Genomic DNA, 13,392 nt, shown 5'->3' on the forward strand with positions numbered 1-13,392 from the left:
CAATGGTCACAGCTTCTTTATTTCAGGTGTTTGTGTAATTCCATGCCCTTGAGCATAGGCTGGACCTAACGACTTGCTCATAGCTAGTCGAAGATGGCAAGAGTGGAGGGCTGTTGCATCCAGGATTAGGTTGCACAAGTCTGTGACTTATGTCTTTCCCACACTGTCATTCCTCTGGGGTTTGTTCACTCTAATGAAGCCAGTTGCCATATTGTGAGCTGTCCTAGGGAGAGGTCCACTGAAAGAAGCCTCTGAGGAATTGAGGTTCTCTGTCCAATAGCCAGGGAGTAGCTGTATCCTGCCAACCACCATATGAGTAACTATGGAAGCTGATTCTCCCCACAGTTGTGAGATCCTGTAGCCCCAGCTGACACCTTACTTGCAGCTTGGTGAAAGTCTCTGGTCTAAGTCATGCTTGGATTACTGACCCACAGACATGGTGAGACACTAAATAGTGTTGTTTTAAACCAGTAAGTTGTGGAGTATTTGTTACACAGCAATAGATAACTAATGCAATCCCTTTCAGGTGTAGTGTTTTATGAAATTAATTATTAAAAACAATCCTTCCAAATTATCTTTTCTAAATTATAGGCATTTGTGTGTCTTGTAAGAAACTCTTCATTGAAAGAAAAGAATTTTCCTAAGAAAAGTATTATATACATTTATTAAAAACTTTGGGAGTCAGTTACTTCCCATATTAGCTTTTGGGAGGCAAGGCATTTAAAAGTTAACAAGTACCTCCAGTTACGTCATTAAAAAAAAATCTCTCTTTTATTCACTCATTGATCTTTGTTAATATAGCATCCCAGTACCTATATTTAAGTTTTTCTGGGACTAAATCTCTAGTTTACCCTTCTGAAAGAATGTTGTAAAATTCTTAAAGAAATTTAAAATTAATTTATACTCATGTCAATTATAAAAAGAGAGAAAACGAAAAATCAAAATGAAGGAGGTGAAATTTAAGTTGTTACTGTTAGTTATAGACTATTTGAGTAATAATTTTAAACTTTCTTCCCAGTCATTTTTTTCAAAATATATTCTCCTAACTTACTATAGAAAGTTCTTAAATACATGTTATTATTAATTTTAACAATTTGCTATGTCTAAGTCATAAATTATCTAATTAACAGCAATAGAAATATAATCATTTGGTGGGTTAAAAATATACACATAAATGTTCATTTAATAGATTTATAAAATTTTTAGTAAGTAAATAAATATAGCTTCCAAACAATAGAAAACGGCCTATTCTACAGTTTTGTTCCAAGAAAAGGTCCTTCCAAATTCACAGTTTTGGATGTATTTCAATATTATACTAAGTGAAACATATTAATAAACCATTTGGCAAAGAAGAACAAAGAATTCTGTGCTTTAGTATGCCGAATACTGCTCCTTTTTGGCTATCCTAACTTAAGGGAAGAAGTTTCTATGGGAATTGTTTAAAAATTTAGTGAGAGATAGAGGTATTTTGGAAAGAGCACTGAGAAACAGAGCATTTAATGGCCAGTAAGGAATATGGGAATGAGAACAGCTTGCAGAATGGATACCATAAATAAGAAATAAGAAAGATTTCTGGACTTTTTCTTAAAATTGAATAAATGGAAATTCATGTTGTGTCAGAATTAAGTTGATTTATTTTTCAATGGGAAAATTAAAGAGTCAAAAATGAATGAGCTCAGCTTTCTGCAGTAGCTAATACTTCATGATAGATAAGAATAAAAGTTACTTCTTTCATCCTATTAGGTGACTACTCCTATTGTGGTTGATTTAAAGACACATAAACTGCTAAACAACACTTTAGGTGGAACTGTTTATTCCAATTGCTAAATCTACCAAGTATAAACACAGGAAGCTGTTAAGAACTTGGCTATGCAATAAGCCAAATTAGATCTTTTCAAGCCAAATAAACTTACTTTGTGCCCAGAATTACGCAAATGTGTTTGCTACATTGATCTAATTAATCAATGCAGATATTTGCCAATTTGGGAATAGTCATCTTATATATATCCTATACATATGAATATCAGCTTGTACTAGAAGAGAAAACGTGTCATCCCAAAGGATTTAGAGCATGGGAAACATCCTCAGGTCAGAGATCCCTATTCAGTTAGAATGAGATAATCTCACTGCCCAATATTTAGCAAGTATCTAAGGAAAGGTGTAAATCCTATAACCCACTGTAGCAGATAAGCACTTACACTGAATTATATGATAATTGGATTGTATGGGTTTCCCTGAAAGCCAAACTACCTTTTGTTATTTCGTTTATACAAAATGATGTATTTGGGTTCCAAATAACTGACTCTGAATAAATAAATAAATAGGTTTTGGAGCAGAATCTGTTTGTTAGTTGGGACCTGCCTGCAATTGCCAAATGTGTCTTTTGCTTTGAGCTTTGTGAGCCCAGCCATAGACAGACAATCACATTATGGTTCCCCTGGGACCTGGAGAATATATGAATTCTCCTATCTTACTGTGGTTGAGGAACCAGGATGCTGGACAGAGTCTGGCTCAATAAAGTCTTAAAATATAAGGTAATCTGTAGGTTGAAAGGTACAATATCTTCAATATTCTAAAAAAGATAATGAATTCCAAATCATTAATCTCCCTGCAGGTTAAATACCAGTATTTTTTTCCTTGAATACGATCAAGTAAAAAACCCTGCAGTTCAATTTGTCTTTCTCATTTTGAACAAATTAAAAAGGAGTTTTGGGTGAATCAATGACAGCTATGTTCTTTGGAATAAAATGCATGCTTTCGGTGAGCCTGGGTGTTAGGTGCCTGTGACCTGTTTGGAGCTGGCAAATTGAATGAATCCTCCAAATAAAATTATATGCAGAAAATAAATATATAAATATATGAAACAAATATGTCAAAGTGTATGCTTCTGGGGATACCAGGTTTGGTTTCTCTGATTAAATTGGCTGGTAAGGAGCTAAACCTGTGGTTAAGCCACTGGCTTCCTCTTTCTTCTACATGTTTTTAAATACTGACACTGAGCCCTTTCATAAACAAACAAACCAAACCAAAACAAAACTAAACTAAAACAGGTGTATTTATTTTATTGTGGGATACTAGTAAGGAACTATTTATGCCACTTATCTTCTTGAGCACTATATATGGGAAAATTACATGGAGCATTGATTGACTATGGAGTAAAATCCTCTTTTAAGTAGGTTAATTCTGGCACAATCATTTTCTCCTATTAGAAATCAACACACTTTTCTGGACTGTTGTCTATATTCTTACATAGTAATATATCAACACCATGGTTTCCATCGTTTATTCATCATTCATTTTCTTGTCCTAAAATCAACATTTATTGGGATTGCAAAATGCAAAGACATATCAAAGGGTTCCTCATCTCTCTAAAACCGGATCTATTCTCAAAATGGAGGCTCAGACAGATCTCCCCTAAAACAAACAAGAATGCTGGCTATAAAGAGTCAAAGAAATGATATTACTGTAAATCTTCTGCTATGAGATGAAGGAGACTGTACCTTGAGAAAGGTTGTGTTGTTTTCTGTGTCAGAACATTTTTTGAAGATGACTTTGGGATCTAATTTATAAACTTGTACTTTTTTTCCTTCAAAAAGGGTCACGGTAAAGAGAAAATAAGAGATAGATCCTTGGGGCTCCTGGGTGGCTCAGTCAGTTAAGTGTCTGCCTTCAGCTCAGGTCATGATCCGAGAGTCCTGGGATCGAGCCCTGCATTGGGCTCCCTGCTCAGGAAGGAGCCTGCTTCTCCCTCTGCCCCTCCCCCTGCTCGTGCTCTCTCTCTCAATAAATAAATAAAGTATTTTTTTTTAAAGATGTAGATTCTCCTTTGTTTGCAAATGCAGTAATAACTAACCAAATATAGGTAACTCACCTGTCTTCATAAGAGGGTTCAATATTCAATTTAAGGATAAAGTTTAGAAAGCTCCCTCTGTGATAATTACTTTTCAAATATTTCCCAGATATTGTTAGTGGCTAAAAAAGTTGTGTCAGTCTTTCATTTGCATTCTTGGATTTAATAAAGTAGCTAATATATTTTATGAATATACATACACATACAGGTCTATGTTTTAACATCACAAAAATAGCAGTTTTTATTTGAAGTGATTTTCTATTATACTTCTTATTTTTTAAATTAATACACTTCCATGCAAAAAATAGATCATCTCTTCCCCAAACCATTATGTAGCGAAAAATCTACTCTTATCTAAACACTACTCTTTTTATCCCTCCCTAAGCACTACTTTTGACCTCCAACTCAGGTCTGGAGGGCCAGACATTGAGATATATATCACTGAGAAGAACATCACCTTTCTGGGGAAAAACAGGACGAAGATAGTTGTAATGCTAGGTGCATGCTCACTGGAAAGAAGCAAGCCTAAGAAAAGAGCTACTTCCCTAGCAAGAAAAGCAAGCTAATTGTTTCCAGCAGTTGATATAATAGAAAAAAAATTCACAAAGTCTAAAGGATTTGACACAGTGACAGGAACCACATCTGCACTGTTACAAGGAGAGACGAACACATTGGAGGGCTTGGCTGGGGATGGGCAAAAGAAGAGAGGCCATGTGGCACATTTTAAGAGATGCCACACTGCATGCTGAGGCTGAGGCATCCTGCTCGACTGTGACAGAGGCTAAAGCAGCTTCTTGTGCTCCTGACCAATGACCAGATCCCAGTTAGGGCTGAAGGAGTGCTACAATGGAGCAGCCCTGAGTCACATGCAAGAACAGTGGTGAAGATTATTCATGGATCATGGAGATTATACTGGGAGACTCACTGCAATTAGCAAGGGATTTTCCTACCACACCCAGGAGTAAGGACGCCCTTAGGGAAGATGGGAGATAGAAGTACAGAAACACTGTGAATCTTCCATCATATTTTTGTTCCAAAATGTGATGGACAAAGGCAAAGAATAGTCATTGGACTCCTAATTTGCACCCGGTCTACATGAAGAAAAACCTGATGAAGAGAGTATTAAAGATGAAGAACACTTCTAATTTATATTTACTCCTCTTCAGTAATTCAACCAAACCCTTTACTCTTGTAATGCAGGTGGACTTTTTCATGTTCTATCTTAGGGAACGTATTATAGCCCACCGTGGGAGGAAGCATTACCTTGGGTCTTCCACAGAGTCAAACTCATCTGCTAGGAAGATTCAGTGCATAACCCACACCTCCAGCCCCTGTTCCTTCAGTCCTTCTTAGGTCTTCTTGTGTAAGGACCTGTTCCAGGTCTCTTCTCTGACTGATGGTTCCCATTCTCCAACCTCCTTATCAGGTTTGGGTAACTGGCATTCATGCCAATAAACTGTCCCTGGCCAGATATCACTGGGTCCACTGGCCTCCCCAGAATCCCTATTAAGAAAGGATGATTTACCCCTGCCTCAAACACCCTGGCATCTCAGATCCTTGAATTCTCCTCTTTCATCCATCTGATCTTCACCCTACTGCAAACATACAGTCACATAATCATATTTTAAACCAGGAGTCGGCAAAGTACAACCCATGGACCAAATCTAGCAGGCACCTGGTTTTGTAAAGCCCACGAGCTGATAGATTTTACCTTTTTAAATAGTTATATTTAATATGCTTATGTAAGTACCAACATTATATCTTGTTAGCCCACAAAGTTTAAAATATTTACTACCTGACCCTTTAAGCAAGGTTGCTGACCCTACTCTAGGCCTTACTGTTTCCAAAAACTACAGTCCCTCCATAGACTCAATTTCAAAGAAGTCATGCTTTGGTCCCGACTTGCAACACTTCCTGTTTACTCACTCTAGAATCCTGCCTCCCCAAATCCTTACATCTCACCAGGACCACCAACCCACTGATGCTACCACCACCATTTCAAAATGCCTCACTTGTCTGCTACAGGATTCTTGCTTAATGAGTATTTGTTGGATTAACAATTTGAATAAATATATTCATCTCACATTCAAAGTTTCAAATTTCCTCACGAGTCCCATTGTCTGAGGTCAACTTGATTGAGCCATTCTCTAGTATAAACTTTTTCATTCCTCCTTCTCTCACCCCAAAGCAACATGCCTGTCCTTATTTGCCCTTCCCAGGTACAGGCAATCTGTGCCTAGAATATAATAACTGAAAAATAAAGCTATGCTACAAATAGCAGCTTTCAATTTTTGAATAAATGTTATAAACCAGGAACTTTAAAACAGTCTTATTTGATCCTCTCAACAACTCTGCAAGATAAATATTATTCATTTTTTAGAGATGAAGACAATTAGCCTTCAAGAGGTTAATGGCTCAAATTCACATGGCTTTTAAGTACTGGAGTTCCAGCTGAGGCCTTTAGAGATCTAAATCCTATGCTGCTTCCATAATGCCCTGTGCTGTATATATCAAAGAATGCCTCAAGGAATAGAGTTAGAGAGGCCATGTTAGGCTTGGAAGATGGTTTATATATCATTAGGCAAGAGGGCTAAAAGGGTCTTGCTCTGTTCGGGTAAGTAATCCAGACTTACCCACCTGGCTTTCCTGTGCTATTTTACAAAGGCAGTAGATGTTCAGCCAACATCATTTTTTTTTTTTTTTTTTTTTTGCCCAGGGATTATACTATATATCAAGAAGTTCAGTTGTATTCCATAACCCCCTCATTTTCTAGCTGGAAAAGCATGTCTTGATGAGAAGCTCTTCCCACTAAACCACGGAGGAGCTGCTTCTTACTTTCTTACAAAAATAAAGAGAAGGTTGAACCTATAGGGAAAGAAGTTACTTACTATGATAATTCAGCTAAGGTTAAAGTTATTTTTTGTTAATAGCTTACTGAATTTTCTCACCTTCTCCTCATCAAGAACCATTAACACAGTTCTTCCTTCTTCTAGCCCTAAGTTTTTCTAATAGGACTAACCAGTTCCAATAATGAAATTCACATCTGAAATAAAGTTGGCACTTCTGGTTGTAGTTAAAATACTGAGCATGGCCTATAAATTTTATGATTCATATTCTTGCTCTTTTTAAGGCTTTCTCTCTTTTAAAAACAAAAAAAGTTAGCTGTGTACTTTTCAGCGTCCCCACCGCATTGTCTGCCATACCTCAACATTCCTTAAGAGTTTGCAACTTTTCCACAAATGCCTGCTACGTCCTGTGCCACTGGCATTCTCTTGCTTTCTCGATCTTTGCCATGCCCAGTTGAGTATTTAGATTCAGTGACCCACTTCTTCACTGAGCTTAATCTGACATGGGTTTCTTTATAACTCTAAGTTGGATAGTCCAGTACTAATTTCTAATTTTAAAATACACACAATTTCTCTATGCGTACTTCCCCAAGTCTTATTCACACTAACTTTTCCTTGTAGAATTAGAGCAACAAACTCTTTACAAACATAAAAATGCCCTCTGCAGGCAGAGGACTGAGGAATTTCCTCAAAGGATCCCTTTTTACAATAACATCCACTGCATGCTTACTGTGCCATAAAACAACTCCCAAATAGCTCCATGAAGTAAATACTATTGTTCCCATTTGTACAAATGAAGTAAGCAACTAAAGAACTGAAAGATTGAGTATGTTGCTCAAGCTCACATAGCTAATACGTGTCAGATCAGAGATTCAAATTCAGCCAATCTGACTTCAGAGATTGTTTAACCACTAGATTATATAGCGTTTTAAGAATATTAATCAGTGTTAAGCTTCTTTGTGAAAGTTTGTGTCACTTTTCCTTGGAGTAAGCAGAGGGCCTTCCTAAAAACTGGCCTCATTAAAATATGATGTATTTTTCTTCCCAGTAAGTGAACATGTATGTTCACCTAGAGACAAGATTTCAAATTCCCTGAAAAAATCTTTTGTGGCTACCCAAAGATTTCTTTCCAACCTTCATGTTAATTTTTCTATCTAGTCCTTATTGCCTTACCTTCCGACTTTGAAATATGCAAAAATACAAGTGTGTACTTCTAAACTAATATCTCTCCCTGTTACATCTCCCCACCACAATGGCATATAATAACCACTTACTAAATGTTGCTTTCATATAAAAGAAGTATTTGTGGAGAGATTTTCATGGAGGGAAGGGACAAAGATCACTAATTTTCTGAGGTTACTGTGGAGGAGACTAATTCCAACTTCAACCTAATGGGTGCAGTGAAAGTATTTATAAATTTGCATATTTATGGCATTTGTAAATTTATATATTAAAACATTTTAGTATTAAAAAATTAATTTATAAGTAATTGGATTCTAAGTCCTTTGTGTTACATACTATATGTCTTTGTGTCAACAATATGAAGCCTGTTCCTCTTTGCACAGAAAGTACTTTTGTTGGTGATATTGAGCTGTGTGATGTTTTCAACCCCTTATGTGTCAAGAGGATATTGGGGACAGAGACAGAATTGAGAGGAAGTTCACTTTCCACAGCAAAAAAAGAAATATCTGTTCAATATATATAGTTCAACGACTCAGGCTTTATACATATTGCTACAAATAAGATACGTAGTGGGACGCCTGGGTGGCTCAGTTGGTTAAGCGACTGCCTTCGGCTCGGGTCATGATCCTGGAGTCCCGGGATCGAGTCCCGCATCGGGCTCCCTGCTCGGCGGGGGGTCTGCTTCTCCCTCTGACCCTCCTCCCTCTCATGCTCTCTGTCTCTCATTCTCTCTGTCTCAAATAAATAAATAAAAAAAAATAATAAAAATAAGATATGTAGTTTTTGCAAGTTGAAAATGTTTCATAATTTTGAAATCATAGTTTGACTAAAATTTGAATCCTACGGCTTCGAGGGAAGAAGACCTCTACCCAAATGCAACCATCTCCTAAAAACAAGAACAAAAATTATCACCACTTCCTTTCATTTGTTCAGGTCTTCCAAAACACCTCAGCTCTCTTTGCTGGGCAGCATCCCCATCCCTCAGTCCTCAATTATTGATGAAAAAAAGTGCCACAAAGTGGATGTTCCTGTGCATCAGAATGAGTTTAGGGTACACACACACACTCACACACACAGACACACACACATATACAAAGGAACCTCGGGGGACTTGTTTTTATTTTGTGGAAAACATACCTAATTGTAATGTTTACTTTGCCAAGTGCCATGTCTAATCATTCTCAAAGAAATCTTTCAGCTGCTGCTGGAAAGCAGGCTTGCTTATATAGTTGCTCTTTTATTGCTGCTAGCAACAAGCCCAATTTACCTTCTCAGTACATAACTGCAGTGCCTATACTTGAAATTTCTTATGAAAGAGACAGCCTGTTCCCTTGTGTATTTGTGAGTGGTGTGTGCATGTGTGTGTGTGTGTGTATGTGTTTCCTTGACCTACTTTAACTCCTAGGGAAATCAACAACCACTTAAAACATCCAACCAATTTTTTCTCTCCAACTTACCTTTCTAAGAAACAAAATTCAGCTGCAGCTACTTTACTTCTGCAAAGTTCTATTAAACTTAAAGTTCACAGTTGAATGAGCAAATGCATTTCCAGAAAGAGTTAATTTGTTTTCTGGAATTTTTGTACAATATAGCACACTAGAATATTGTTCTTTTGCTGTATGCACGCATGTCTGTAAGAGGAAATATTTCATCAGTTTAGATGTTTATGTTCTCACATTGAGGAATTTTTTTTTTTTAACCACACAGAAGGACTAGAGCTACAATGACAATGTGCTATGTTGAAGTAATAGTGGGTGTCTAAACTACACAGCTTCTTCTAACAACTCACAAATTCATAAAAATTACCAAAAACATTTCCCCCCAGACTTCCAGATTTCTCTAACTTAGCAAATCAAGACATATATATATATATATATATGTCTTGATATATACATATCATATATATATGAGGGTGATACTGATCCTCAGGCAGGCATGTGGAAATAACAAATCTAAGGTACCAGATTTAAGTAGCAAGTGAATTGAAATCCAAATAAGGAACAACCCATTTCCAAGGCTTCTTTAAAATAGCTGAGCTTCAGTGAGTAGACATCTATTAGAGCAGAGATCATGTATTACCATTTTGTGTACCATTGTATATCTTGGGCCTGAGTGTCAAGTAAATATCTTTTTGAAGAAATGAAGGAGAAAGAAAAGGAGAAAGGAAGAAAGTAGGGATGAAGGGGAAGGAGAATGGGAAGCAGAAGGAGGGAAAAATGTGTTAACTCTTCTTGTTACTGTTGTTCTTTCTAGATGATTTATTGGTAGACAATACTGGGTGGCAACTACAGATCAAGTGTTAGAATATCCACTACAGACGACACACTGTATTACAGTTTGAGCTCTCCAGGAAGCAGACATTAAGTCAATTAGCTGTGTAACTCTTTTTATTGGGAAGTAACGCCAGTGGGGAAAAAAGGGAGGAAGAAGGAATGACTAGATCTGACAAAGGCTCTATCCGCCCAACAGGGAGCTCCAGAATAAAGGCTGTCTGTTAGAGGAGTGCTATCTTTGGTGCACATGGCTAGGCTCTTGGACCACTATCTTGTTCAATCACTGGTTGACAGCCATTCCCAGAAGAGTGTTACCTCAGCTTGAAAGTTGAGACTGACCGTGAAGGAGCTAATGACTAGAGGCTGTTAGATAACCACACTCCTAGAAGCTAGCCTATCCTTTCTTGAAGGAAAATCTGGAAGTACATCTCTGTATCTTCTGCATAAGGTAAGAACTAGTTTCTTTCACTCCCGAAAGCAACCAAAGAAAAAATAAACTTCTTCCTATCAAATTGCCAGCACCAAACAAGGAAAAAAAAATATTTCTGTGGAAAGGAGGACTCCAGCAGAGGTATCTATACATTTATCAGCCTCTGCACTATCTTTCTCTGTCTCTACTGTACTTATTAGGGCTTTAGCATTGGAAATATAGTATTGATCAAAATGTTAACGAGAAAAGATAAATATCTATTTCTTATGAAGAACAAGAAATTAAGGCATTCAAATGGGTATCATGTGGCAAGCCAGAAATGATTTAATATCTTTGTTTCTTCTTTTGCCTCCCTTTCTGTGGGTTTCCATGGGAATCTTTGTAGAGCAACTGACTACAGCTGAATCTATATGTGCTCTAACTGAATCAGTTTCAATTAAAGAATAGCTGCATCTGCTCCTTGAGGCTCATGAAAAACAATCAACCTGAATTTATTGAACGATTAATATGTACCCAAGATTATGCAAAATATCTATGAAAATTAAAAATCCAAGGAAACTCCTGCCTGTGTCCCTCATGGCAATAGGAAATGAAGCCAGACTCATGCTCATTAAGGTGAAAAACACAAATATCTTAGTTTATTTTTTCCATACCTCTATTCACACACTCTCCACCACCACCCCAACTGGAATGGCTTTCTCCAATTTCAGGAAACTGCTAGGTTTGGAGTAGGTGAAAACAGAATTTAAAAGAATAATATTGTAGATAGTCAACCAGTAAATAATTTAGTATTTCAATCAGCCAATGAATATAAATTGAATGTCTACCATTTGTCAGTCACTATGATAGGATCCCAGGACATAGAAAATAACAGTAGAGACAATGTGTCTCACTTCAATTAATTTATATGTGATAATACAATAATAATTATTATTATTTCAAAGAATTATAAGGGCAGAGAATTAAATGAAATAAGAAGTATTGTAAAGAGTAAATAAGGTGAAGCCAAGAAGCTGGTAGAATTTATTTAGGATGTCCAAGAACAGAACTTTGAGGAGTCATAATTAGAACCGAGATCTGATAAGTGATAAGACAATCAAGTGAAAATATGGTGGGATAATAGTCAAAAGAGAAGAAATGAGAAGAAAAAATAAAAGTTTCTCAAATGGAAGTAGGTTTAGTCTGTTGTAGAAATATGCCATCTACTAGAAATATAACTGCAGACATAAAAAATTTAAAAATTTCTAGGAGTCACATTTAGAAAGCAAAAAATAAAGTGACCAAATTACATTAATATTTAATTTTGCTTTATTTTACCTAATATATCCAAATAATAATTTTTGTATGTGTTATTGATGAAAAAATTAATGAGATATTTTACATTAATTTGTATACTGCCTTTGGAATGTGGGATCTATTTTACACTTATAGAACAAATTAGATTAGAATACAGTAAAAATTAAAATATTTTAAGTAATCAGTGTTTGCTTATGACTAATAGCTACCATATTGGACAATGCAGTTCTACCGACTGAAAAAGACCAGTGTCTCTGAAAGGTGTCTAAAGAAAATAGATCAAGGAGAATTTGAAGGGGGAGATAACATATAGATCAAATAGGGCCTTCTAGACAGTGGCAATAAATTTAGACAATATTCCAATTACTGTGGAAGGTCACTGGTGGATTTTAAGCAGGAGATGGACATGATATGACCACTGCTTGTTTTAGTCCATTCAAGCTGCCATATCAAAATATCACAGACTAGGTAGCTTATAAACAACAGAAATTTATTTCTTACAATTCTGGAAGCTGGAAGTCCAATATCATAGCTCTGGCATGGTTGGGAAAAGACTCTCTTTCAGGTTGCACACTTCTAGTTGTACACTCACATGGCAGAAGGGACTAGGGAGCTCTGTGGGATATCTTTTATAAAAGTGCTAATCCCTTGGGGCTCCTGTGTGGCTCAGTCTGGTTAAGCAGCTGCTTTCAGCTCAGGTCATGATCCCAGATTCCTGGGATTGATTCCCGCATCAGGCTCCCTGCTCAGCATGGAGTCTGCTTCTCTCTCTGCCTGCCACTCCCCCTGCTTGTGCTCACGCTCTCTCTCTCTCTGATAAATAAATAAATAAAATCTTAAAAAAATAAAATATAAAAGTACTGATCCCATTTATGAGGGTGGCAGGTTCATGACCTAATCACCTCCCAAAGGCCCCACCTACTGTTATCAGCACCTTTGAGGATTAAGATTTTAATATAAGAATTTTGGAAGGGCACAAATATTGAGACCATGCCATTGCTTTAAAGAAAAGTCTGTTTGTTCTTTAGAGAATGGGCCGTAGAACAACAGAGTGGATGCAAGAAAACCAATTAAGGGACTGTTTACAGAATTCATGAAGATATAGCTGGTAGCATGGACAGGGTCATGGTAGTGGACCTAAGAGGAAATAATATGGATATGTATTTTGGAAGTAAAAGTCCACCTGACTGAATGCCATCAGAGAGATCAGATATGGGGAAAATATAAAGAGAGGAATTAAGAATTACATATTTTGTTTGTTTTATTCTGTTTTATACTTTGCTGGGGCCAGTAAGTGAGTGGTGGTAACATACATTGAAATGAGAAGGCCTCCAAGTTTCCAAGGGTTAAAAATAAAGATTCCAGGGGGTGGAGCAAGATGGCGGAGGAGTAGGAGACCTGGATTTCGTCTCCTCTCAGGAATTCAGCGGGATAGGGATCAAACCATTCTGAACACCTACGAACTCAAGAGGAGATCGAAGAAAAGAATAGCAACAACTCTCTCATCAGAAAAGC

Source organism: Leptonychotes weddellii, chromosome 8 (genome assembly GCF_054177405.1).
Source record: "Leptonychotes weddellii isolate Sample4059 chromosome 8, ASM5417740v2, whole genome shotgun sequence".
Classification (NCBI taxonomy): domain Eukaryota; kingdom Metazoa; phylum Chordata; class Mammalia; order Carnivora; family Phocidae; genus Leptonychotes; species Leptonychotes weddellii.